Source organism: Alligator sinensis, unplaced genomic scaffold, assembly GCF_000455745.1.
Source record: "Alligator sinensis unplaced genomic scaffold, ASM45574v1 scaffold499_1, whole genome shotgun sequence".
Taxonomy (NCBI): Eukaryota; Metazoa; Chordata; order Crocodylia; family Alligatoridae; genus Alligator; species Alligator sinensis.
In genome coordinates, this window is record NW_005841864.1 from 4,048,497 (window position 1) to 4,073,382 (window position 24,886).

The 24,886-nt window shown below is 42.9% G+C and overlaps 1 protein-coding gene across 1 annotated transcript in view; it reads right to left on the minus strand.

Moving 5' to 3' along the window:
- The window catches only part of ADGRB3 (adhesion G protein-coupled receptor B3), a 738,716-nt gene that overhangs the window by 245,240 nt on the left and 468,590 nt on the right, over positions 1 to 24,886 (minus strand). The window lies entirely within an intron of this gene.

The window sequence follows — 24,886 nt, forward strand, 5'->3', positions numbered from 1 at the left end:
GACTCTCTGGGTGCGACCCTCCAGCCAATTCGCCACCCACCGGACTGTGTAGTCATCCAAGTCACAGCCTCTTAACTTGTTCACCAGTATGGGGTGGGATACCATATCGAAGGCCTTCCTGAAGTCTAAGTATATGACATCCACTCCTCCTCCTGTGTCCAGGCGTTTTGTAACCTGGTCATAAAAAGAAACTAGATTGGTCAGGCATGATCTGCCTGCCACGAACCTGTGCTGGTTTCCCCTCAGCATAATTTGTCCTGCTGGGCTCTCACAAATGTGAACCTTGATAATTTTTTCAAAGACTTTGCCAAGGATGGAGCTCCTGCTAGCTAACACTAACTTGGACACAGTGGGGCTCACTGAAACTTGGTGGGATCCAACACATTACTGGGCAGTAAACATCAGGGGCTATAGGTTGCACAGGAGTGATAGAACAGGGAGGAAAGGTTGGGGTGTGGCACTCTATGTCAAAGAGCAATACACATCCTCAACAAACAACACTGGGTCAGAAGAGGGGCAGACTGAAGTGCTCTGCGTCTGTATACAAGGGGGTCACAGGGAAAGGGACTTAACTGTAGGGGTTTACTACAGGCCACCCAACCAGAGGGAAGAGCTGGACCAGGAATTCTCAGGTCAGCTTGCTGAGGCAGTTAAGTCAAGGGATGTGGTCATCATGGGTGACCTAAACTATCCGGACATCTGCTGGGAAGAGCAGTCAGCCAGATCTGACTGCTCACTTAGGTTCCTAGCCGAATTACAGGACCGCCATCTAACCCATGAGGTGGAAAGTCCCACCAGGGGAAATGCCTTGTTGGACCTGGTCCTGGCCATGGGCTATGACCTGGTGAGTGGACTGTGGGTTCTTGACCACCTGGGTGATAGTGGTCAACATTTACTGGAATTCACCATCCAGCACAGGGTGTCAAAGGCTTGCAGCAAGGCAACGGCCCCAGACTTCAGGAGGGCAGATTTCACGGAGGTAAGGAGACTAGTTGGGGAGGCACTGAGGTCCCAGAGGGGAGGGGAGTTGGGAGTCCAGGAAGAGTGGTTAGTCCTTAAGGAGAAAATCCTCCAAGCCCAAAGGGTGACAATCCCCCCATGGATCAAAGTGGGCAGGAGTGCTCAAAAGCCCCCATGGCTCACCAAAAGCATCCAGGAACATTTCAAAACTAAAAAGGAGGCGTACACGCAATGGAAGGGAGGGGCCATCACCAAAGAGGATTATATCTCCATTGCCCAAGATTGTAGGGGGGCTGTTAGGATGGCTAAGGCGGAGATGGAACTGGGACTAGTGACCAGGATCAAGGACAATAAGAAGTCCTTTTTTAAATATATAGCGGGTAAAAAGAAGGTACCAGGTAACATAAGGCCTCTGCAGGATATGTTAGGAAATGTGATGGTCACACCAGATAACAAGGCTAACCTCCTTAACAGTTTCTTTGCCTCCATCTTCTTGAGCAGGGACTGGGGCATCCCCCCCACTGGGATCCCCAACAGACCCAGGGGAGCCCCTGCCAGGCCCAGGGTCAGTGAGGACCTAGTCAGAGAACTTCTGGTGGGTCTAGACGTGTTCAAGTCAGCAGGTCCTGATGACCTCCAGGTCACAAAATCCTTTGACGCAGGTGTTGCGGTGGACGTAGTCTTTCTGGACTTTAGGAAGGCCTTCGACACTGTCTCTTACCTCATTAAGAAATTAGGTGACTGGGATTGATGACTACACAGTCAGATGGGTAGCAAATTGGCAGGAGGGCCGCACCCAAAGAGTGCTGGTGGATGGGTCTTTTTCGACCTGGAGGGATGTGGGCAGTGGGGTCCCCCAGGGCTCGGTCCTTGGGCCCGCACTGTGCAACATCTTCATCAGCAACTTGGACGAGGGGGTGAAAAGCACCTTGTTCCAATTTGTGGATGACACAAAAATGTGGGGAGAAGTGGGCACACTGGAGGAGAGGGACAGGCTGCAACTAGATCTAAACAGGTTACAGGGGTGGGTGGATGAGAACAGGATGGGATTCAATACTGACAAGTGCAAGGTACTGCACCTGGGGAGGAAGAACCAGCAGCATACCTACAGGCTGGGGAACTCCCTTCTAGTCAGCACAGAGGCAGAAAAGGATCTTGGTGTCATTATTAATTGGAAAATTAACGTTGGCCACCAATGTGGGGACGCGGTCAGGATAGCTAACCACACATTGTCATGCATCCACAGATGCATCACGGGCAGGTCCAAGGAGGTGATCCTTTCCCTCTATGTGACACTGGTCAGGCTGCAGTTGGAGTAGTGTGTCTAGTTCTGGTTGCTGCACTTCAGGAGGGATGTGGACAGCATCAAAAGGGTCCAGAGGAGGGCCACTCGCATGATCAGGGTGCAGCAAGGCAGGCCCTATGAGTGGAGGCTACAGGACCTGAACCTGTTCAGCCTCCACAAGAGAAGGCTGAGAGGGGATCTGGTGGCTGTCTACAAACTGGCCAAGGGGGACCAGCAGGCTATGGGAGAGTCCCTGCTCCCCCAAACACTACCAGGAATAATGAGGATTAACGTTCATAAGTTGACTGAGAGTAGATTCAGGCTAGATATCAGGAGACACTACTTCACAGTCAGGGCGGCTAGGATCTGGAATCAACTTCCAAGGGAAGTGGTGCTCCTACCCTGGGGGTCTTCAAAAGGAGGCTAGACAATCACCTAGCCAGGGTCGTTTGACCCCAGAATTCTCTCCTGCCCATGTCAGGGAGTCGGCCTTGATGAACTGCTCAGGTCCCTTCCGACCCTGCCTACTATGAAACTATGAACTCTGGCATGCATCCACCGATGCATCTCAAGCAAAACCAGGGAAGTCATTCTCCCACTTTTTTCGGCCCTGGTGAGACTGTAGCTGGAGTGCTGTATCCAGTATTGGGCCCCCCACTTCAGGAAGGATGTGAAGAAGCTTGAGAGAGTCCAAAGGAGAGCCACTCGTATGATCCATGGCCTGGAGGGAAGGCCGTACGAGGAGAGGCTGAGGGACTTGGGACTCTTCAGTTTGGAGAAGAAAAGGCTCAAGGGAGGCTTGGTCAAAGCCTACAATTATATAAGAGGGGTACATCAGGACCTGGGTGAACACTTGTTCACCAGAGCTCCACAAGGGATAACATGGTATAATGGCCATAAACTCCAGGAAGGCCGATTTAGACTGGATATAAGAAAAAAGTTCTTTATGGCGTGTGTGTCCAGGGTCTGGAACAAACTCCCTCCAGAGGTGGTGCAAAGGGGAGGGCTCTTTAAATAGAACTACTCTGAGAGCCACTCTAATTAAAGTGCCCGCAACACCTCATGTATCAGCGTCTCTGCACTTCAAAATAGTGTTGGGGTACTTTAACTAAAGCTCATTGAACAAACTTTAGTTAAAGTGCCCCGCTGCCATTTTGAAGCATGGGAACACTGATACATGAGATCTGGAGGCTGCTGGAGGCACGTTAATTAGCATGCTCCAACAAACTTAATTAATCAAGTCTGTTCCAACACACTGTAATTACAGTGTGTCAGAGTAGCCTTCCCCCCACATCTATAGGCACCTATAGATATATCCAAGTGTTAATAAAACAGAAGCTATAATTGCAATTCACCATATTCCTTACTAATTCTAAAGGGAAATTTTAAAGTTGAATTTCAAACATTATGAATGGGATAAGGCGATGGATTTTCCTGTTTTAATGGAATGACCAAAATGCTTGTTGGAGAAAAGAAGGCTCTGTTTTTTGGGGGGGTTATTTTGTTTTTTCAGGCAGGTAGAATTGGTAGACTGAGACTAAAATTTTAGGCTGGACTTGACAACGCAGTACGATAAAACTCAGCAGGCCATGAGATGTTAAGTTATATATGAAAAAAGGATAAGAAGTTTGTTTCCTATATGATAGAAGAATTGGAGCTATTGGAAAGAGTTAAGTTTCTGATTATCCATGAAGATGGCTTAGAAGCAGCAAATAAAGAGTATGGGTTCTGAATTTGCATTACGTTAGAATGTGTTTTTTTCCTTCTGAATACCAGAATCTAAAGATGGAAGTCCGTTTTCTCATACATAAATTAGAGATTTGCCTTATCAAGACATTCTGAGATCCACAGATAGAAACCCTATACATAAAAATCAATTTATTATTATTTTTACAAAAGAGAATGAACTAAAAAATAGCAGCAGCAGAACTGTGTACCCTGGTCTAAATTAAAAAATCTTTACCTCATAGTATACAGAAGCACACACCTCTGGTGTACCTGACCACCACCTGTAATATCTCAATCAGAATGGATTTCCTGATGGGCTAGAAGGAACAAAACAATGCTTAACATTCAGTTCTACAGCTGACAGTTAAAAGAAATAACACTTTTTAAAACAAGCAAACAAACTATAAACTAAGCCAGTGTAAAACCAAGGTAATTGAAAGACAATAGATATGGAAGCCCCTGTACCACTTTCACAAAGTCATTTTTTTTAGCAGAACTGACTTCATGTCTCTTTATTTCAGTATAGGGGGTGTGTGTGTGTGTGTGTGTGTGTAATTTCATATTATATCTGTTTTGATGACAGTTTGAAACATGATAGTTTGAAACATGAATTCATGTTTTGTTTAAAAGGAACAAGAAAGGATTTTTATAGTTTTACTTTTCTATTCCCCACAACGAGTATGTAGGCTTTGATGGGTGGTAAAATGATGTAGCTAGAATATTATTTTTTTCCTATGAAAGCATATCTTATGTAATTTAAAGCAAACATATTTAAAATCAACACAGCAATTTATAAATTTGTAGTTCATCCTAACCTTATGATGTAGTTGCATATATCTGAATCAGTTTAGATGAATTTGAACAAATAAAATGGGTATGGGTAGACTATTTGTTTCAGACCTCTGCTACAGTATTGTTTTCACTTATGTTAACGATATCCTACAGTTAAGCTTTATTTATTACCTATAACATGAAGTCTGAATCCAGAAAAGTATGGATTTAAACACATGAGCTGTCCTACTCATATAAAAAGAAAGTATTTAACATGTAGCTATGAAGCTAAACTTATCAAAGTTAACATTAATGTGACTACTCATATACTTGAAGTTAAGAACATACTCAAGTGCTTTGTGACTTCTGTTCTTTATTTATCCACCAACATTTAGCTACATGAGCCAACTTATACTTTTATAATGAAGAACTTGACATCACTGACGACGACTTTTGTAAAAAAAACCTGAAAATGTACATCAAAACCAAACAAAAACCCACTCTCTTGAAAAGCAATTGAAAACTGTATTTTAAGCTTTGTATTTAGAAAAACAGACCTCATGCAGATGTTCAAAATGTTTAGAAAATAAAATATACACCATATGTCCTCAGTCCAAAAGGTAAGTTAGTTAGATATTTTAAAACTAAATGTCTGAATAAACAGGGGCAAAAATAATTAACTATGGAATTGTTTGGTACCCAAAGGAGATTTTCTGAAAATAAATGTTGTCCTTTATATGTTATTTATTTCCTTTTCACCACCCAAATAACTGCTTGGGAGTTTCTACACATTTCAGTGATTACATTATTGTAAAAGGCAAAATATCCCTCACACCAAAATGTCATTATTGTCATACGTTCTTCTGGAAAGGCTGCATAAAATGCAATAAAAAAAGAAAAAATGTGATTTAACAATGATCCAAATTTATACTCTGCTGCACACTGAGAAATAGGTTAAAACATGAGACCAGAAATGAGAACAACCAAAACCCAAATGTGATAGTATGTGGAATTATTCAATGCATGGCACAGAAAAACACAAGTTGAATATTTATAAGGCACGATTCATGAAACTTTCGCTATAATGCTCCTGATAATGTTTTATTGTTAATTAGTTTTCTTGCTATGTAGCCCTGTCTGCTGACACAGGTAATCCCTGCAAACAGGATGTTTGCCCCTTAATGGGATCTACTTTATATGTGTGAGTGTTATCTGTCTTGTTAAATTAATTTTAATACATAGGCAAATAGAGGTGCTAGTTTGGGAGGCAGAAAAAATGATGTGCCATTCAGTTCTAGTTCTTAAGTTTCAGAATACATTATTCACTCAAATTAAGAAAGATAGGCAGTGGAAAGGTTACTTTTAAGTTTTTAGGCTTTTTGGAGATGATTTAAGAGGCAATCAAAAACACTGAGATACAATTGTTATTAATAAAGCACAGATGGTTGGTCTCCTTTGTTTTCGTCACTAAGCAGAATGAGACTGGGTTTTTCTGCTCCACAAATTTTAGGCCACCTCAATATTAAGAAAATCTGACAGTAAAGCCATAAAACCAGAATATTTAGTCTGACTGATTCCTTCTCACATAAACTGATAAATGGCACATACTTGTTATGACAGCTATTGAAGCCTATGAAAAACAGCACTGTTTAAACAAACACACCAAATGCTGCTGTAAAAACTTAGGACTTTTCAAATATCTCTATTTCATGGGGAAGTTAGGGTCTATTTGCATATCAGAAGCATAGAAAATAGAACCTATGCTGGCTTTTAAAACTAAACTTGCCAGCTTTGTTCTATCCCAAGTATGGCAGTTGTGAAGTATCATAAAATTATAGTCTTCAGATTGCCATGAAAATGAAATTAGGCCACTTTATTTTCTGGTTACAATTGTTGTCATGAGAACAGATTGATTGTGTGCTTCTACTTTCATTACAATCTCTTCTTTGTAGGAAGTGTGACACAGTATAAGGCTGATATATATTACCCTTTAAGTTCTCTAATTATTCTGTCTCACGACAAAGCTTGTAATGAGAAGAGAAATTGCACAAAAGTGTTTCTGAAGCCAATCTGAAGATTCCAGGGTGACCAGTAAGTGCAGAAACTCTTTATTTTTATGCTGCACAGAGAACGACAGAAAGGACATTTGGTTGTTGTTCTCACTCTTTGTTCTCTTCTGTTTCTGGCTGGCTGGAGCCACAATTGTTTGGACAGGTAGTCTCCAATACAAGGGAGCCCTAGTTGAGAATTTACATCTACTAAACAATCCCAGCATATTATAATAATCCCATTCCATATCTGTTCTTTCCTGATTTTGTTTTACAGATTGCTCTCTGACTGTATATCAGCCCTTTATTGTCCCCTGATGATTTTTCCTGACAGGGGATGCCTAGTATTCATCTTGGGTACATACAAGTGTTACAGTATAATTGGCTGGGTGTGCAAGTAGTCACAAGGGCTTCAATCACCCTAAAAATGGTGCACCCCATCTGAAGTTAGTTTACCACAGCTCCAGGGCTGGGAAAGCCCAGCAACTCACCCCAGCTCCAAGGCTGCTGTTCCTGCCTCTCCGATCCTGACTGGGCTATTTTTCACTCCTGACAATCTGCCCCCCCACCCGCACCAGAAGGGGCAACTCTGCTGCAGACCTACCAACTCCATCCCAGATCTGCCAGCCACCCTCTTCCCTCCCCCACTCCCCAATGAGTTACGTCAGGCTGCCTCCAAAAATGTCTGTACATACTGAACCCAGTTTAGGTTTAGGTGGCTTAAAGTAAGGTACTTTAAGCAACTGGGAATTCTTGTTTGTGTCCCATAACTGCAACAACCAACCTATCTAAAAGGTTTGGGAAATGACCCTTTTGAACACATGCTACCCACAAAGAACTTCTGAAATTGCTTTTGATTCTGATTTCCCTGAAGCCTGCTCTGTCAGCTTAGCTTTTGTGATCAGTTTTTTTATATTTTAAAAATATTTTGATTTTTCCAAGAGTAAATAGTGATAGAGCTGTTCAAGAAGCCTTCTATAATGGAGATGAAAATAAAGCATGCTTTAATTTATTGAGGTTTTTCTAAACACAGTCTCTCTGAATGGAGCTAGGTCAGTTTATTTCCATATTTTTGCATAATATATATTACTAAAACTCATTTATAAACAGGCAAATATTATAGTAAAGGCTGCAGGTGGTCTATGCCCTCAAATCAAACAAAAAACACAGAAAACTGCTGACTCTGTCTGTAGAAAGCACATTGTGAATCTCTTCATCCTTAAGTAATCAAGATGTCAGAATGCATAGTGTTGATCATAATCAAATGAAAACATTTAGGCCTGGATAAACCAAAAGGCTGAATGTTTACATAGGATCATGATGTGATATTCACACAATTGCCTGAGCTGAAGGTAGTGCAGATCTATATCAAATTCACAGAGGAATCGTTTCTCCAGAAGGAAAATGCTCACTATATATATAGATTCTCACTCTCAACCTGCTCACTGCATTATAGATTCTCACTCTCAACCTGTTTATGCTTTGTGGGGGCTCTCTTTATACTTGTAGGATGATTGAAGAAGCCATCCCCTGCCGGCCCCTTCACTCTCCTGTGACTAATAATTGAAGTAGGCCTGTGCGAATAGGAAAGCATTCGATTTGGATCTGGATTCGGCTGATTCAGAGGACCATGATTTGATTTTGTGATTTGAATCACCATTCTCATTCAATTCGGCCAAATCAGAATTGGAGATTCAGCGCTGATTTGGAGATTTGGCTCAGCCAGGGAGAGGCAGGCACAGCCAGGCAACTGCAGGTTCTCCCATGGCTCCTCTGGCTGTGCCAGCATCTCCCGGAGTGGAGGAAGCCATGGGAGAAGCCTCCATGGCTGCCCTGCCCATCCCCATCCCCCACCCGGCCCAGCCTCCCGGCACTTATAAAAAAAAGGAAAAAAAAGTCCTGCACTCACTGGCTGCAACAGCGGGGAACAGGACCTTTGAGTGCTCATTGCAGAGTCCCCCCACCTCCCCGTGCAGTGCAGGGCAGTGGGGGGCAGCGGGGATCACCCCCCTGCCTGGCACCCACATGGGGAGGCTCTAGGATGAGCCCCCAGAGGCCCCGATCGCTGCTGCCAAAGCTGGGGAGTGTGGGGCTTTTCTTTCTTTCTTTCTTTTTTTTTTTTTTAAGTGTCAGGACTAGGCTGGGGCCGGGTGGAGGATGGGAAGGGCAGGGCAGTCATGGGGGCTTCTCCCATGGCTCCCCCTGTTGGGGCAGAGGTAGGCACAGAACCCCCCCTGTGCAGTGGTGGGGCAGCGGGGATCGACCCTCAGCTTGGCACCCATGTAGCAACTGCCTCATGGTGCGGGTGCAGCGCAGCTCGGCAGGGCACTGCATGCTGTCTGGGAGCTGGGGCGGCTCCACCTGTCACCCAGAGCCTGGCACTACTCAGCCCCAGTGGCCTGAGCTCCCAGACAGCACATGGTGCCCTGCCGAGCTGCACTGCACCTATGCCATGGGGCAACTGCCATGCGGGTGCCAAGCATGGGGGGACAATTCCCACTGTCCCCTAGTGCCCCATGCTGCATGGGGGGCGGTCTGCCATGAACTCCCAGAGGTCCTGATCCCCGGTGCTGCAGCCGGTGAGTGTGGGGCTTTTTTTTTGTTTAAGGTGCCAGGAGGCTGCAGCGAGGTGGAGGATGGTCTGGGCAGGGCAGCCTTGGGGGCTTCTCCTGTGGCTCCCCCTACTCAGGGAGAAGCAAGCACACCCGGAGGAGCTGCAGGACAACCTGCAGCCTCCCAGCTGTGCCTGCCTCTCCCTGGCCGATCCGAAACTCCAAATCTCTCCGAATCTTTTCCGAATCGATTTGGAGGCTTTGGATTCAATTTGGACCTTTTAATGAGTCCCTCGATTCAATTTGGATTTGGAGATTCAGCCACTGAATAAGACCAAATCTCTTCTGAATTGAATCAGCAACTGAAGCTTCACACAGCCCTAGCGACAGACCCTTTGCAGGCTACAAAATTGGAAGGTTTCCTTGCACTATTTCCATCACTCTCTTTTGCCCTTACACTATTGTGTTTCTATACAACTGTACAGAACAGAGAAGTGCTGTGACAATATCCTTTTTCTTTCGTTTAATCACAAAGCAAAAGGAAGGCAAGGAAACATTCTTATTTTACTGAATACCTGGCGAAGTAAGTGGGACAGATCTCCACTTCTAAATGCTTTCTGCATTCTCACCTTTTATATGGGGCATTTGTATATAATTCTGATCCAGATGAAACTTTTCAAACCATAAGGTAAACCTCAGAGGACTGGAAAATCTGCATTAAATCTGAACATTTCTGTATAAATCAATTACAAATGAGGAAAAAAAACGTATTTGTTGCAACTAAAAAACAAACGCACACAAATATCTTCAACAATTTACAGCACAAAAGAAATCAATCATAAAAGCTTAGTCTCTGGCAAGTATATTATATTATTCCCCCTGAACTAGACTGAAAGGGATATAATGAAACTTGCATAACTGTGTGTTATTTCAAGATGTCAGTCTGCTATTATTCTTACTTACTGCTAAGAACATGCAGCATGTGGCATATAAGTATTGTATTCAGTCAAGCATGTCTTGCTCTGGAGTAATATTATCCATATTATATAATACCACTTTAGTACTCCTGCAAGGCCTAAATAAGTTCTACATCTTTCCTTTTGAACTAATTTCAGCAAGAGAGGTGTGTACGTGAGTTTGTGTGTCTGCCCATGCACACTGTGATGTATTGTGCATTAGCCATTATATATGATACTGTTTCTTTAAATGTGGTTATGCTGTGTGACTCCTTAGCAGGGATCTGGGTTTTCCATTTCCTGTGGAAAAACATGGAGTTTACCTTTTAAAGGAGAAAACTTCAGATTTTCAGTAGAAATCTAGAGATGGAGCAGGAGCTCACAATGGATTAACTGCCTGGATATTTACCCAGCTTCTTGGGTGGATTTTATAAACCATGCTGAGGTCTATGCTGCCACATCTAGACTACTACTAGTAAGTGAGTTAATAGATTGAAATCTAGGTTGGTTATGTCCACAGTACTCTGAAATAACAATAATGCAGACATATCCGTTCTTGCATTATCAGGAAGCTCTAGTATAGTTATGCAACTGAAGTTCACTCAGGGCTGATTCTGCTTTGTGGTTGCTCTGTGTGTGCCTGTGTACTAAACAGTGCCATTAAAATCAATGAAACAACCCATAGAGTAAGATAGCAATACATGACAATTAAGGTTAGATAGAATCTGGCTCTGTGGCCCCAGATATACTGTTTAAACATGCAATTTCAATGGGCCAATATACGTGTTTAATTGTAGGGGCACATTTATGCACATCAATAAGTTAAGGACTTTGTTGAGGGGCTTTTGATTCATAATTTGGTATTCAAATGTTACTGACTAATTTCTGAAATTAACATTTTACCTGTGTTTCAGAGAATAAGGGGGGTTGCAGTGGGACCCCAGATATACAGTATTAGTCTCATACAGACATTGAGTTTCTCCTGGGATAGTTACTGCTTTCCAAGAAAAAACCACAAGTGTACAGATATTCAGGATTTTTCTCTGAAATTAAAAATCTCCATTACAGAAGAAAAATAATCTGGGAACAACCAAAGTTGTTCACACTCCCAGGAGAGTTTTTTCCTGGGAGAGTGAATGTATGTATATACTGACAGATTGCAGCATTAGGATCCCATGTGCAAATGGGATTAACATCCATAATGTGAAATTTTAAATTATGATATTTTCTTCATTTCTCAGAATAATAACATAGATTGCAGAATGCTATTCCCTGCATGTGTACTTGAATGCATATGTATATTACATTTAGCTAACTATCTACACAAGAAATCTCTTACTCAACATAATCAGAGATGATGTTGATGATAAAAAATAATCACAAATACACTGTGCTTTCAGTTGAAAATCTATTCAACCATAATCTTGCAGCTATTCAACATAGTACTTTTTAGAAAAATTGCTTTGCTTGAAGCTGTTCATCTAACATATTACTCTCCATTTAAACATATTTAAATCCTGAGATACATTTGTATTATTCTTATTAAGTCTGGTCATTCTGCATAGTTTAAGATTAATAAAAGGTCTAATCATATTAAATGGTAGTAGTATAAACATTGTCCTCACTATCTTTAAAAATATGGAGATTTTAAGATGAATATAAATCAGTTATTTTTAATGTTTCATTCTTTTGCCAGTTATTTAATATTTATAATGAAATATATTCATAGTAAGTATATTCCTTTAGTCAAATGCTAAAAGATATAATGTTAGCCTCTAGTATTTACCTTTCACAGGAATTACTCATGTGGAGAATGAGAAGTTAGTTAAAAAAAAAGAAAAGAAAGAAATTCAGTGCAAATTGTGTTTTGCTTCCTGGAAACAGTACAGTTCAGGGTTATAGTCAACTAAGGCTACAAATAGGTGTTATGTTGTCTCTCTCCTAGTAGAAGCCAGGAGCACACAAATGTTCAGTCAATGTCTGAGGGAACTTTCTTTTCTTTAAGTTTCTCAGTCAGATAAGGATTCTCCCTTCCCCTCCGTGACACGTAGTCTTCCCTCTCCTTTCCATGCCTGCCATTGCCATTGTCCCCATTGATCTGGGAGTGGTGCAGGAGGCTCCAGATCTTCTCCTTTCCTATTCCAGCTGGGCTGCATGTGGAGGCAGGCCCAGCCAGAGGCAGGAATGACAGCGGTGGTGGTGGTAGCAGTGGGTATGTTCCCTTCCCCTGTGCCTGCTCCAGGTGTCAGCCTGGAAAATCTCCCTTGTGAGAGGAAATTTCTTTCAAGAAAGAATGGTTGTACTCTCCCAACCCAGCCGGGGAGGGGAGGGAAGGGGAGTGGAGCAGTGGGGCAAGCCCCTAGCCTGTTCCCCAGACTGGGGATTTCTAGTTACGAGAGCAAGTGGGGAGTTTTGGGGGCTGCTCCAGCCCAAATAACTATTTGTTCAAGGCGGTCTGTTGAAATCAGCCAGACTTCTCACACATAGGCATGACTTCTCCTGTGACTTAAGCTTCACTAGACTGGCGAACCTTTTGTACGTATTTGGTGCTTAAAGTAGTCAGACAAAGGTAGTTAGTTGTATAAGTATGAAGTCAGGCAAAAAGCAGGGTAGTTATGCTTTAGACTAAATAAATCATAGACGTATAGTTTAAGCTTTCATAAGCAAAGAGCTTGCTTTATCAAATGCTGTGAAAGAACGGAGGACATAAAGGACAAAGCCACAGAGAACTCTGAAAAGCATGCAGGTCTATGCTTCCCTCTAGTGACTGGTCCCCAGAAAAGGTTTAATATGCTTGCTAGTACCTCCAACTAAAGGCCATAGGTCCTGATTCAGCAAGCATTTAAGTATGTGTTTAAGTCCCAAGCTAAAGGGACATAATCATTGGTTTAAAGGTAACTAAATGCTTAAGTGCTTTGCTACATATGAATTGTCTTAAAAAGGTAATCATGTGCTTATGTGCATTACTTGGGCCTTATGCCTTTTACTTAAGTAAAGGCACAACATTAGCACTGAAGGTCCTAGCACAAGCAGGTTCAGTTATGCCTGAAGGTATTGTGTAAGGTCCATCTTTTCTTGCAAAGTCCTGTCAATACACATCCTCCATGATCACCACTCTTAATGTGCTATTCCTGGACTTTTTAATAAAGACTCTAACTTTTGTTATATTGAGTGAAGGCTTTGATATCCAGAATAATGACTTGTTTCACCAGGTATTCAACCAGTTTTGGACCCAGAGCGCTGGAAATTCAAAAACAAAACAAAAGAACTCCATACGACCTTAATTATTGTTCTATTCTCCCTACTTCCTAAAAATAAAAATATGTATGCTAGCTGAACTCCTGTTTGTGCTGTGATGGTATGCAATGAAGTGTAAAATTAACAGATGCACTGCAGTGCAAAATTGTGCACAATTTCACTTACTTATAAGCCATTTACGCACATGTTCTGTAATCCTGACCCTCACATTCCCATTCAGGTTTGAAACCATATTAAGTTATCTACATTCTTTTCTTTTCTTTTCTTTTCTTTTCTGCATGATTAACATAAGCTTTAGGTATAATGCTGATGAGGAAATTGAAATTGCAAAACCAAGAGACATCTCAGCATAATAATTATAACAAATACATTTATTTTCTGAGAAATGATAATTATTTTGAGGCACCAAAATTTATTTTATAGACTTTAGTAAAAATAGCTTGTAATATCCCTATCAGGCAGATTGCTATTATCAGCCATAAAATGATGGTATCTTAATATTCCTTACCATGTTGTTTATTGTATAACTACTACTTATATAGATGCAATTTATGTTTTAGTTCACAGTAAAAACCAAGATAGAATTTTATAAGGGGTTTCTTAGATTTCTAAATGTTATTCAGGGTTGTAAACATTTTGTTCCTATTGTAAGTGCTATTCAGACAAATGTTGCTTGTCTGACAAGTGAGGCTGAAGATGTGTAGAAAAGTCTTAAAAACCAATGGGAGACAAGGAAATCTTTTTATATGTGCTTTGAACTATCCTATAGGAAGTAACAGATTTATATCTAGGCTACAAAATTAAATAGGATGATTCAAAAACCTAAAGAATGTTCATTTGCTATTGAATAACATCTAGATGCATGATTTTAGATTAATTTGTGTAGCTATTCTGTTTCTTCAAGACTAAGTCATTTTCATATCTAATACATTCCATAGGACTTTTTTTTAAGACTTGGAATAAATCTTTTGCTTCCATTTGCTGGTTTCCATAAAGGATTTGGGTAGAATACCTCCCCACCCTTCTGCTGCTGCCTAGCTGTAAACTCCAAGTCATGGGACCAGAAAGAAAACAAGTGAGAGAGAGTCCACCACTAGTCAGGCAAAGGAACCTGGTTCCAATCCCTGCTGCCAAGTTTATTTCTGTGTTTTTAACCACTAACTACCCCGTGTAAAATCAATGGTGCTGTGAGCAAGCAAAGGGAAGCTGCCTCTGTGACTGTTTAAGAATATAAGTAAACCTGGCAGCAGGAACTGTAACCAAGGACTCCTCATCAAGTGCCCTAACCACTGAGGAAGACTCTTGCTGCTACTTCTTCTGGCCTAATAATTCATTATCAGCTGTGCAGTGGCACAGCTTCAAAAGCAGGGAAGAGCATACTCTCACCTAACATATGCTTATTCTGATGGTTAGATCACTCTTCTAGTACAGTGGTTCAAATTGCCTCTGGTTGAGAAAGGCCTAGAATTTAGAGCACTGAGGAAGTGGAAGACCTAATCACTGAGAGCATCTTTACACATGCTCCGAGGTGGAGCAGGGCACGCTTTAATAAGAGCAGCTCATTTGAGCCTTAGTTAAAGTGCCCCCACCACCATTTTGAAGTGTGCGGATGCTGAATATACGTGATGTGGAGGCTGCTGGAGCATGCTAATTTGTATGTTCCATCAGACTCAGTTAATCTAATCTAATCTAATCTAATCTAATCAATCTTGATTAGATTAAATTCGATGAGATTAATCTAATTAGCATGTATCAGAGCAGATGTCTTGCACGTGTACAAGTACCCTGGCTCTTGGGCAAAACATGCATATCACCACTGATTTTGATATATAAATACTAGAGCCAGGGAATTCTTCACAAATTTATGAAGAAGATTAATCCCAGGAGCACTTTCAGTTTCAGTGCACTTCATGAAGGTGTTAGTTTCTGTGGTGCAGCTATCTACCTAACTGGTTTCTGAGCAGAAGCCCTAGTGCGGTTGCCTATGGAAAGCTGCAGTCCAAACTGGAAACACCTAATAATGTTATGTGCCTACTCAGTTTGGAGTTTCTGGCAAAGGACAGTTTTGAATTGCTCTTTGGCTCTTAGGGGTGTGTCCAGATAAGAATGCACATGTATTTCTCCATGGACAAATAGCAGCCTCACACAGTTGTGCCTCTGCTATCTGTCCCTGGAAAACACCCCTGCACACACCCTTGAATTTGCATGGAGCAAATTCCCTGGGTGGGGTAGAGAAGGGTTGGGTCAGCACCAATGGGACTCCCAGGGCTGCAGCAGTGGCAATCTGGGTGCCTGGAGCCTGGCCAGCAGCTGGAGGGTGGCTCTGGCTGGCCAGGCTCCAGTTTAGGGAGGCACATGCTACAGCCACATGCACTGCCTCACTTTTTTTTAGGCTGTTTTTAAAAATACCAGGATTTCCTGATATCTAATTTTGGCTCTGCAGTGCAAATGTGCAGCGCAGAGAACCTTTTCACATGCTTTGCATGCATTCTGTGGCACGTCAAAAGCACTGCAAAGTGCATGTGCACACATGTCTGGATGTGTCCTAATTGCCTAAAATCCATCTAAATCTCATTGGGGCTCAAGGAAACACTGAATCTTGTACCTTGTCAGAAACGCTGAGGAAGGGGTAGAACTTATATATGTTCTTCTGCTCAGTATATTCTTGGATGCTACAAACCTTCCCCTAGCATTATATACCTAGACTGGATCAAACAGTTGTAAGTGAGAAAGGGAAGTTGAAAACCTCCTGGTCATACCCAGTTCACTCTCTCTTTCAGCATCCACTCTCTGCCACTATGTGAGATGGGATACTGGGCAAGATGGACCTATGCTGTGACAGAGTAAATGGAACTTCTTATGTTCTGTTGCTTGCTATGAAAGGTGTGAAAGCTTGGAACAGTGCCTCTGGCACAAAAAATGTAAGACAGTGGCTGGGGCAAGACTGGGTTGTGGTAACAAGCGTGCCACAAAGAAAATCAAACTCTGCAACCCATTAGGTGTAAGAGAGACTAGAGCTTGTGGTACCTAATGCCAGACCCAGGCTATAAGATAGTAACAGTCATGATAACAAGTCCTCAACCTTCTACCACACCTGAGCCAAAAAAAATAAAATTGATGGTTAAAATTATTGGCAGAGACTTGACACATTCATTACATGTATTTAACAAGACTCAGGGAGCAAGCCAGAAAGCCAAGTGGCCTAGGGAGAAACTACATATGCATCTAAGTTGAGCTAGGTGTCATTAAAGGAAACAAGAACTAAAATATCCATGTCAAAGCAAAGCCTGTAAGAGATGCAAAAATCCAAGGTGCACTGAAAACATGACTGTAAATATGTCCTGGTTAACACATTTCCGCTTTGATTAAGACCTATTTCCCAAAGTAAACATCCAATATCTGTCTAAAGTTTTACAAATGTCTAAATGTTTATTATGCTAAATCAGTCTCTGTGACTTCATCTAACCTACCTCACACCTATTGTCTGATCCTCACTGCCTCACATTTGCATTCATTAATTAAGGCATATTTCTCAAAATAGGCAGTCAATCTTTAAATGTTTATTATGCTAAACCAGTGTATTCTCACACCTAGGGTAGGGACAGACATTAAAAAAGCTGGAGCCTGAAATGATTCAATCTTTGCAGGTTAGTCCAACCTGCCTAGATGGAACCAATTTGCAAGTGAATAGACACTCATGAAATGCAGGCACATGCTTGCAGTTGCTCAGGCCAGGAGATGGGAAGGAGGGGGGTGGGCACTAGAGCACACCCTCTGCTGCAGGGAAGCTATGTTGGGGGGCATGGCCAGCCCATGCAGTAGCTTAGAGTGAAATTGCCAAGGAGGGGGTTTAATTCCCCCCATCCTGCCCAGCAGCATGGACCCAAGCTGGGGTCTGCCAGGTGCCCCCCTCCACACTGCTGCAGCAGCAGGGTAGAGTGGCCAAACACTGGCTGGCATGGTCCCTGAGGCAGAGGGGGCAGGGACGGGGGGTTATTCTCCCCTCTACCCCCATTGCCCCCAGGGCAACCACCCTGCCCACCCTGACTGTCGCTGTTTGCTCCCTGCATGGGGCGAGTGGCAGGATACACCCTATCCTGTCCTCTCCACTAGATGCCAGAGGGAGAGGGGAATGGCCCCCATTCCCTGCCCTTTCGCCAAAGAGGCCCTGCCAGCCAGGTTCTGACTGGGCCCCCGACCCTGCCACTGGAGGGGGGAGGGGGCAGGGCCCTGACAGGGCAGCAGTCCCTGCCATGGTGTCTGGGAAGCATAAGCCTCTTCCCAATGGGAGGCCACAAATGGGGGTCAGAGCTGCCATGAACTGTGTGGGCAAGGCAGTGACACTGGGGCTCAGAGGGGGCCACTACTCCCCAAGCCTCCCCAGCACCGCAGCCATTTGCCCTGTGCAGTATGCAGCAGCTCTCCCTGCCCTGCAGCTTGGTCCTCTCGCTGGGAAGAGGATCACACTCCAGGAAACCAAGACAGGGGCTTCAGGGTTGCTCCCTCCTTGCCACTCCAGCAGCAGGGGCTGGGCCAGAGCCTGGCTGGTATGGCCCCTTAGGCAGGGGGCAGTGAGGGGGTTTATTCCCTGCTCTGCCCCCAGGGGACTGCAGCGGAGTCTGCCTGCCCGGACCACTGCTGCCACCACTGGCACTCACTCCCTGGAAGGAGCAAGCAACAGAGTAAGCCCTCTCCTGCCCCCTCTGCCAGATGTGGGAGGGAGGGGGAAATAACACCCCGCCCAGCCTAAGGGGCTCTGCTGGCTGGCCTCTGGCCTTGCCACTGCCTCTGGAGCGATGAGAGGGCAGCAACCCTAATAGGGGGTGCAGCCCCTGCCATGGTGTCCCAGAGCGTGAGCCTTTCCTTGGTGGGGGGCCGTGCTGTGGGTGGGGAAGGCTGCCACAGACTGTGTGAGGCAAGCAGTGGCTGTGGTAGTGCTGGGAGGCTAGGGGGACTATGGCCCCCTTTGAGCCCTGGTGCTGCTGCCTGCCCCATGCAGTCTGTGGCAGCTCTGACCCCCACTCGTGGCCCCCGCCAGGAAAAGCTTGCACTCCCTGGACACCATGGCAGGGGCTTCTGCTTTGTCAGGGTCCTGCCCGCTTGCTGCTCCAATGGCAGGGTCAGTGACCCGGCCAGAGTCTGGCCGGCAGCGCCCCTTAGGGAGGGAGGGGAATAACCCCTCTCCCTCTGGCATCTGGTGGAGGGGGCAGGAGGGCGCTTATCCTGCTGCTTCCCTACATGGGGACTGAGTGGTGGCAGCAGCCGGGGCAGGCAGACCCTGTTGTGGTCCCCCAGGGCAGAGGGGGTGGAGGGGAGAATAACTCTCACCCCTGCCCGCTCTGCCTAAGAGGCCATGTTGGCCAGTGTTTGGCTACCCTGCCCCACCCCTGTGTGTTCCTGCTTGTCCCTGCTCCGGCTAGGGAGCAGAGGGGCCAGCCCTATTCTGCTGGAACAGAGAGCACAGTCCAGAGAGTATGTAGGGATGCCGGGGGACTCTGGTTTAACTTAAACCAGGAACGGGTTTTGGATGAAGTTCCATAAACCAATTGGAGCTCAATCAGTTAAGTCTGATACTACATTCAACCAGGTTTATTTCAAACTGGTTTCAGTCATTTTGAAACTGGCTCATGTGCACTGAACTTATGTTCCGTTAAACCAGGTTTAAACCAGTTTCAGATCACTTAAACCAGTTTATGTGTAGTCTGTCTCTAGCCCTATTGTATCCAATGTTCTTTGATCTTCACTGTCTTCATAAGCCATTTGATGCAGCTATTAATTAGGCTACATTGTTAAAATAAAGACTGAAAAATAGATCAAGAAGCCATCTTGCACCACCCAGTGCACAAGTGAAGGACCCATGCTCTGTAAAGCTGTACAAGAACTGCTACCTGCCTGCTGTGGGTAAAGATCTCTTTGCAGCTAAGATAATCCAAGGACTGTAATAACTCATTTATTGAATATTAAGGAAAATTCTTTTGTTTTTCATTTAGTTTTATAGTTTGTTGGGAGTTATTAAAGCAAGCCTTTCTGCTATTCATCAACTGAGTGTTGTGTCAATTCTTAAAGTACTAGGTTTAGAAATTTGGTTTCTAAGTGCAACACTATGTTCTTAACCACCTCTTGTTAAAAAAAGAAGGAAGAGATTTTCTCTAAAAACAATGTTTAAGTCACTTTAGGGGGAAAATGAAACATCCAGATGCAACTCTTGTTTTCTACCTGATTTGGAGGAAGGATTTGAACCCTTATGCTTCACCGTGCAGGTGGTGCCTAAGGAACAGCATTAGTGTATTTTGAGGTGGATCTCATCATACCTAGGGGCCCTCTACATGTTTAGGTAAAAGCACAATGGGATCTAATACATGATTCACACAATCATATCTCCTTCCATGCTACACATGCATGGCAGGAGGTGTGATTGTAAGATCACAGATCAGATCATGACTGGTGCCTCCTGAGATTGTGGGGGCACCATTTGTAGGCAGCAGCGTCAGCAGTGAGCAGGGACCACCCACAGATGCTGGTGGTGGTGGTGAGGTGGGTGTAGCAAGCAGTAACCACCTGTGGAAACCGGCGGCAGCTTCAGTGGCAGCCAATCTCAGTGGGGACACATGGCCCCTGTGGCCCTCCTATGCATTGCCTATGAATCAGATGTCATTGCGCCTGATTGCCACTTCAGGGGGAACCCAACACCAGATTCTCCTGCCCTGAATCAGCAAGAAACAAGCTCCAATGGCTGGAAATCCTATCAGTTGATGGGGTTCCCAGCTGGGGAGGTGTCCCATACACCTCTGCAACTGGAAGGCCAGTCGCTGCAATCTTCCAGCCAGGGGGGTACAGCAGCTGCTGGAATGCATGGTATACTCTTGTGGTTGGCAGCTTGCAGCAGCAGTGGTCTCCCAGCTGTAGGGGTGCATTGGGCACCTCCACAGCTGGTAGATCACAGCATCTGGTCTCCCAGCCATGGGGATGTGTGGTGTGCCCCTATGGCTGGGTGATCACTGCAGCTGTGGTCTCCCAGCCACTGGGGTGCATGGTGCCCCCCCACAGCTGGGTAATCACAGCAGCTGGGTTCCCCCCTTTCCTCCCCAGCTGGGAGCCCCAATCAGCTGGCAGGGCTCCTAGCCATAGGGGTGTTTAATCACATGTTCAATTAATGTGTGATAGGAGGCAGCTACAAAGTTATTATACATATTTTGTGGAATAACTTTGTAGCTTATTCCTCTTTTTATCACACCATTAATTGATTGAATCTGTGGCCAGGTAACCACTTAAGGCCTGATTAACTGCTTAAACATGCCTTAAGTGTAATCTGTAGATGGGTCTTCTTACTGGCATACATCACTTATTAATGGTGTTGCTCATAATATTAAGCATGATACATTTGAGCAGAATCAAGACCCATGGTTTTTTGTGTGTGACTTCTATTATTGGACCAACTGAATGGTTGGGATAAGTCAGACAACCTTTGAATGCAAGGCACTCAGTTGCTCTAATGAAAAGATATCACCCACATAAATCCTTGACTCTCACAGTAAGAAAAATAGAAATTCTATTATATTTTTGAAAAAATATTTGAATTCTGTTTTGTTTAGAAGGAAGAAAAAAACCTATGACACAGACCTCATCCAGTGAATGAGGCCAGGTAGATAATATACTAGACTGGACTCCAGGGCTCCATTCCTGGCTCTGTCACTGGCCTCCTAATCTTTGTCAAGTCACATTGCCTCTTCATGCCTTAGTCTCCCATCTCTACAATGACTCTAATATAAAGTACTCTAAAAGCAAAAATACAAACACAAAATGAGTGTTTTGGAGATATGGAACATATGATTCTGCGTTCTTCCTATTTTATCCACCTTTATTGGTTACATAATGAACATATGCATTGTGATCAACTTCTGCCTGGTTGTGATTTTTATATTAACTGATTTGTCTTCTTCACGTCACATAAGGATATCATGTTTCCAAAAAGATTATATTTCAATCTTTAAAAGTTGGGCACAAAGCTGTACCAGCTAACCATTTTTATCTACATTTGAAAATTATAGTTGCCTGACATCTCAAGAAAATACTATTTTTAGTTCCCTAAAATTTACATTACACGCAGGCAATAAATAGCAATTAAACCCTTTACAAAATGGGGTTGATTCATCACTTAGCAGCAGAAATTAAAAACTTATCAGCAATAATTAGATTAATTTCCTTTTTTTGCTGCAATTCTTAGGAGGCAGTGAAACTCCCTATTCAGCATAGTGTAGGAGTTAGTGAAAGGCAATGTGACAAAAAGTGACTGAATTATGAATTCCACCCCAGATAAACTGATTCATTGTATAACAACTTAAATATATAAAAAAATCTCTCTCTAAAAAGACCCTCCATTTCTCTAGTTCAACACACACAGAATAGTTGTGGAATAAGTACTTCTGCAAGACAGTACGATGCACCACAATCAAATTTTAAAGAATATCCTTACTGGAGCCAATTTTCATATAGGCCTGAATATGGCCTTTTCCTTATTAAGCAGCTGCTCAGAACTATCTAAACTGTGTATGCTATTGCTTGGAATTGTGGAATTAATTGAATCCATCTCAATACAGGAGTGTTCGAAAAGTTGTTATATGGTAGGGCATTATACAGATACAGATGATAGAGTTATATGCAGATCTCAAGAAAGACAACTACTTGAAAAAAAAAAATTTAAATAGGGAAAAACCAAAACTTTAAATTGGGAAAGGAACCCCTTACCTTAGAAATACAAATAGTATATTTCATTTGCTATGCTAGAAACCAATGGTTTTGTTATTTATTTATTTATTTTAAAGACGAAGTTATGTTTTACGTGCTGAACTTGAGACTTCTGGAGCTAGGCCTTCTTAGAAACTGGGCATTCACCACTCCAAATAATGTAAAAAACTACTCATTGGGCATGTCTACATGTGTATTCATGCATGCCTAAACTTAGTGCATCTTTGCTTAGGGTGCATTAAGGTAATTTAGGTGCACATCTACAGGTGGAGGCACTAATGCACATTAAATCTAGGCGCAAGTAGCTAAGTCACATTAGGGCACATGCAGATGAACTAATGCAGATTAACACTGTGTCTATCCAGTGTTACACATGCACTAATGCGACTTAGCTATTCGCACCTAAATTTGGTAACTGCTTTATGCAGATATCAAATTTAGGCTCACATAGACTTAAATTGTCATTTTTACAGTGCATGAAGGACACGTGTGAGTAGACACGTGTCCTTAATATACGTTAAAAATGGCAATTTTAGGCTAAATTCACTTAAAAAAGGAATGTGTAGACACTCCTATTTGGTATAAATGGATAGAGCTGAACTGAAACCAATTACAGACTAACTTTCATTTTGTACTTCAGTTTTTAGGGACTTGGCTAGATACACTTTGGCCCCAATTTTCTGAAAGCCTTCCTAACTCTTTTCAACAACTATTACAAAACTGGTCCTTAATAAAGAGTAGCAGTATTTCAGATGCGCTGCTTTTAGATTTTAAGCATAAAGATGAGAGGAGTAGGAAGAGGTAGTTCACTGTTCTTTTCAGCTTTATCATAATGCTAAGATAGAGAAATGAAAAAAAATCTCATGCTAGTGGGCTACACTTTTGTGGGTGTGAGCAGAACTGTGAGAACACATTTATCCTGCAGGCAAAATGTGATGAATTACATTTTAACTGGTAAATGTTTTTCTGTAAAAAACTATTTTCAGTGCAACACAGAACGTTTCTCTACAAAATTGAGTAAAATCAAATCAATGCCAACTTTTTGGAAAAAAAATTCTATCTGTGCTAGGTAAAGCTTCTTAAACATTATTTTTCACCTTAAATATTATTTTTTACTACCAGAATTGCTGAAATAGTCTGGATAATTTCTGAATTTGAGTAAAATCTCATGGTATTTATTTCATTTGCAGACAGGTATCATTTCTTAACTTTAAGGTAAAGATATGAATTCCCACAGTGTAAATTAGGAACAGGTAAACCTTTTGTGAAACAAAAATTAGTACTTAACCAGACAAAAAATGTTGTGATATTAAAAAAATCGAGTGTGTGCCTGCCAGTTACATATTCAGTGGGAAAACATATGGAAACATGAAAATCTGCTGTAATGTTGCCTCACCTTTGCTACAGAAGCTGGCAGGGAAGAGTTACCAAATACTGGTAAAAAAAACCTGATCCATAATCAAGTAAATGTATGTGTGAGCCATTATATCATTCTATTTATCAATCCATCCACCCATTCATGTATTCATATAGCCCTCATAACCATAGTAGTTAAGGGCTACATCCACAAAGCATTTAGGTGTGGCAATATTGAGTGTTGCAACATCTAACTCCTTACTTAGTACAGGTGTTCACTGCTCTGAGTTAGGCTAGATCCACAAAGAGGGCATAGGAGTCACAGCACTTAGAGCCAGATATAAGAAAGTATTTAGGTGCCATGTGTATTTAAAAGTACTTAGGTGCTTTGCAACCCATGATTTAATCATTCATATTCAAATAGCTGATTTCAACAAGAATTTTGAATGCTAAAGCACATAAAGTCCAAGGCTCACTAGAGCTTGAGCCTGGAATTTTTTCAATAGTACTGTAAAACTTTCCCATTTGGATAGGTGTTTGGTAAATAAAGTTAGACTGAGATACTGTTTCGGGGTCTCTATTTTATGTTGATATCCTAGTCACTTTTAGGCTGTTTTGTTCTCTTATTGTAACTATCCTGAGCCTTCATTGGGAAAGGCTGCATATCAATCAATCAAACAAACACTTTTTAAAATGTTCTCCCTAACCAAAAGTCTTGGATTCTGTATACAATGCCTGGAAAGAGTTAGGCTAGGTACAGATGTTTCACTTATTGTGTGTTAAGTATGCAGAAAGCACTTTACAGTTATAAGAGCATGGATGTTCACAGCACATGAAGTGCTTTAAAAATGGTGGATCCTGCTCTAAGTTAACTCAGGATGGATGTGGTATCAGACTAAAGTGCTTTAAGTTAGGGCTGTTTATGACACATCTGTGCCACATCCCATTCTGAGTCAAAGTAGGGCACATTCCTCCAGCGTCCCGGGACCCCTCACTGAGTGGTTTGTTAACTTCGGCTGGTGCTCAGCTGCTCTGGGAGAGCGCTGGCCTAGCCCTGCCCCTGGGTTGTTACAGAGAGAAGACAAAAATGTTTCTGTCTCCTCTCTGCATGGCTGGGTGGGGGTGGGGGAACAGAATCTTGGAGGTGCATAGTCCTACCCCCAGGATGATGGGTCAGAGGTCTTAAGGGGGGGGCTGACCTGGGTCTATGTGGCAGGGAGGGCTTTG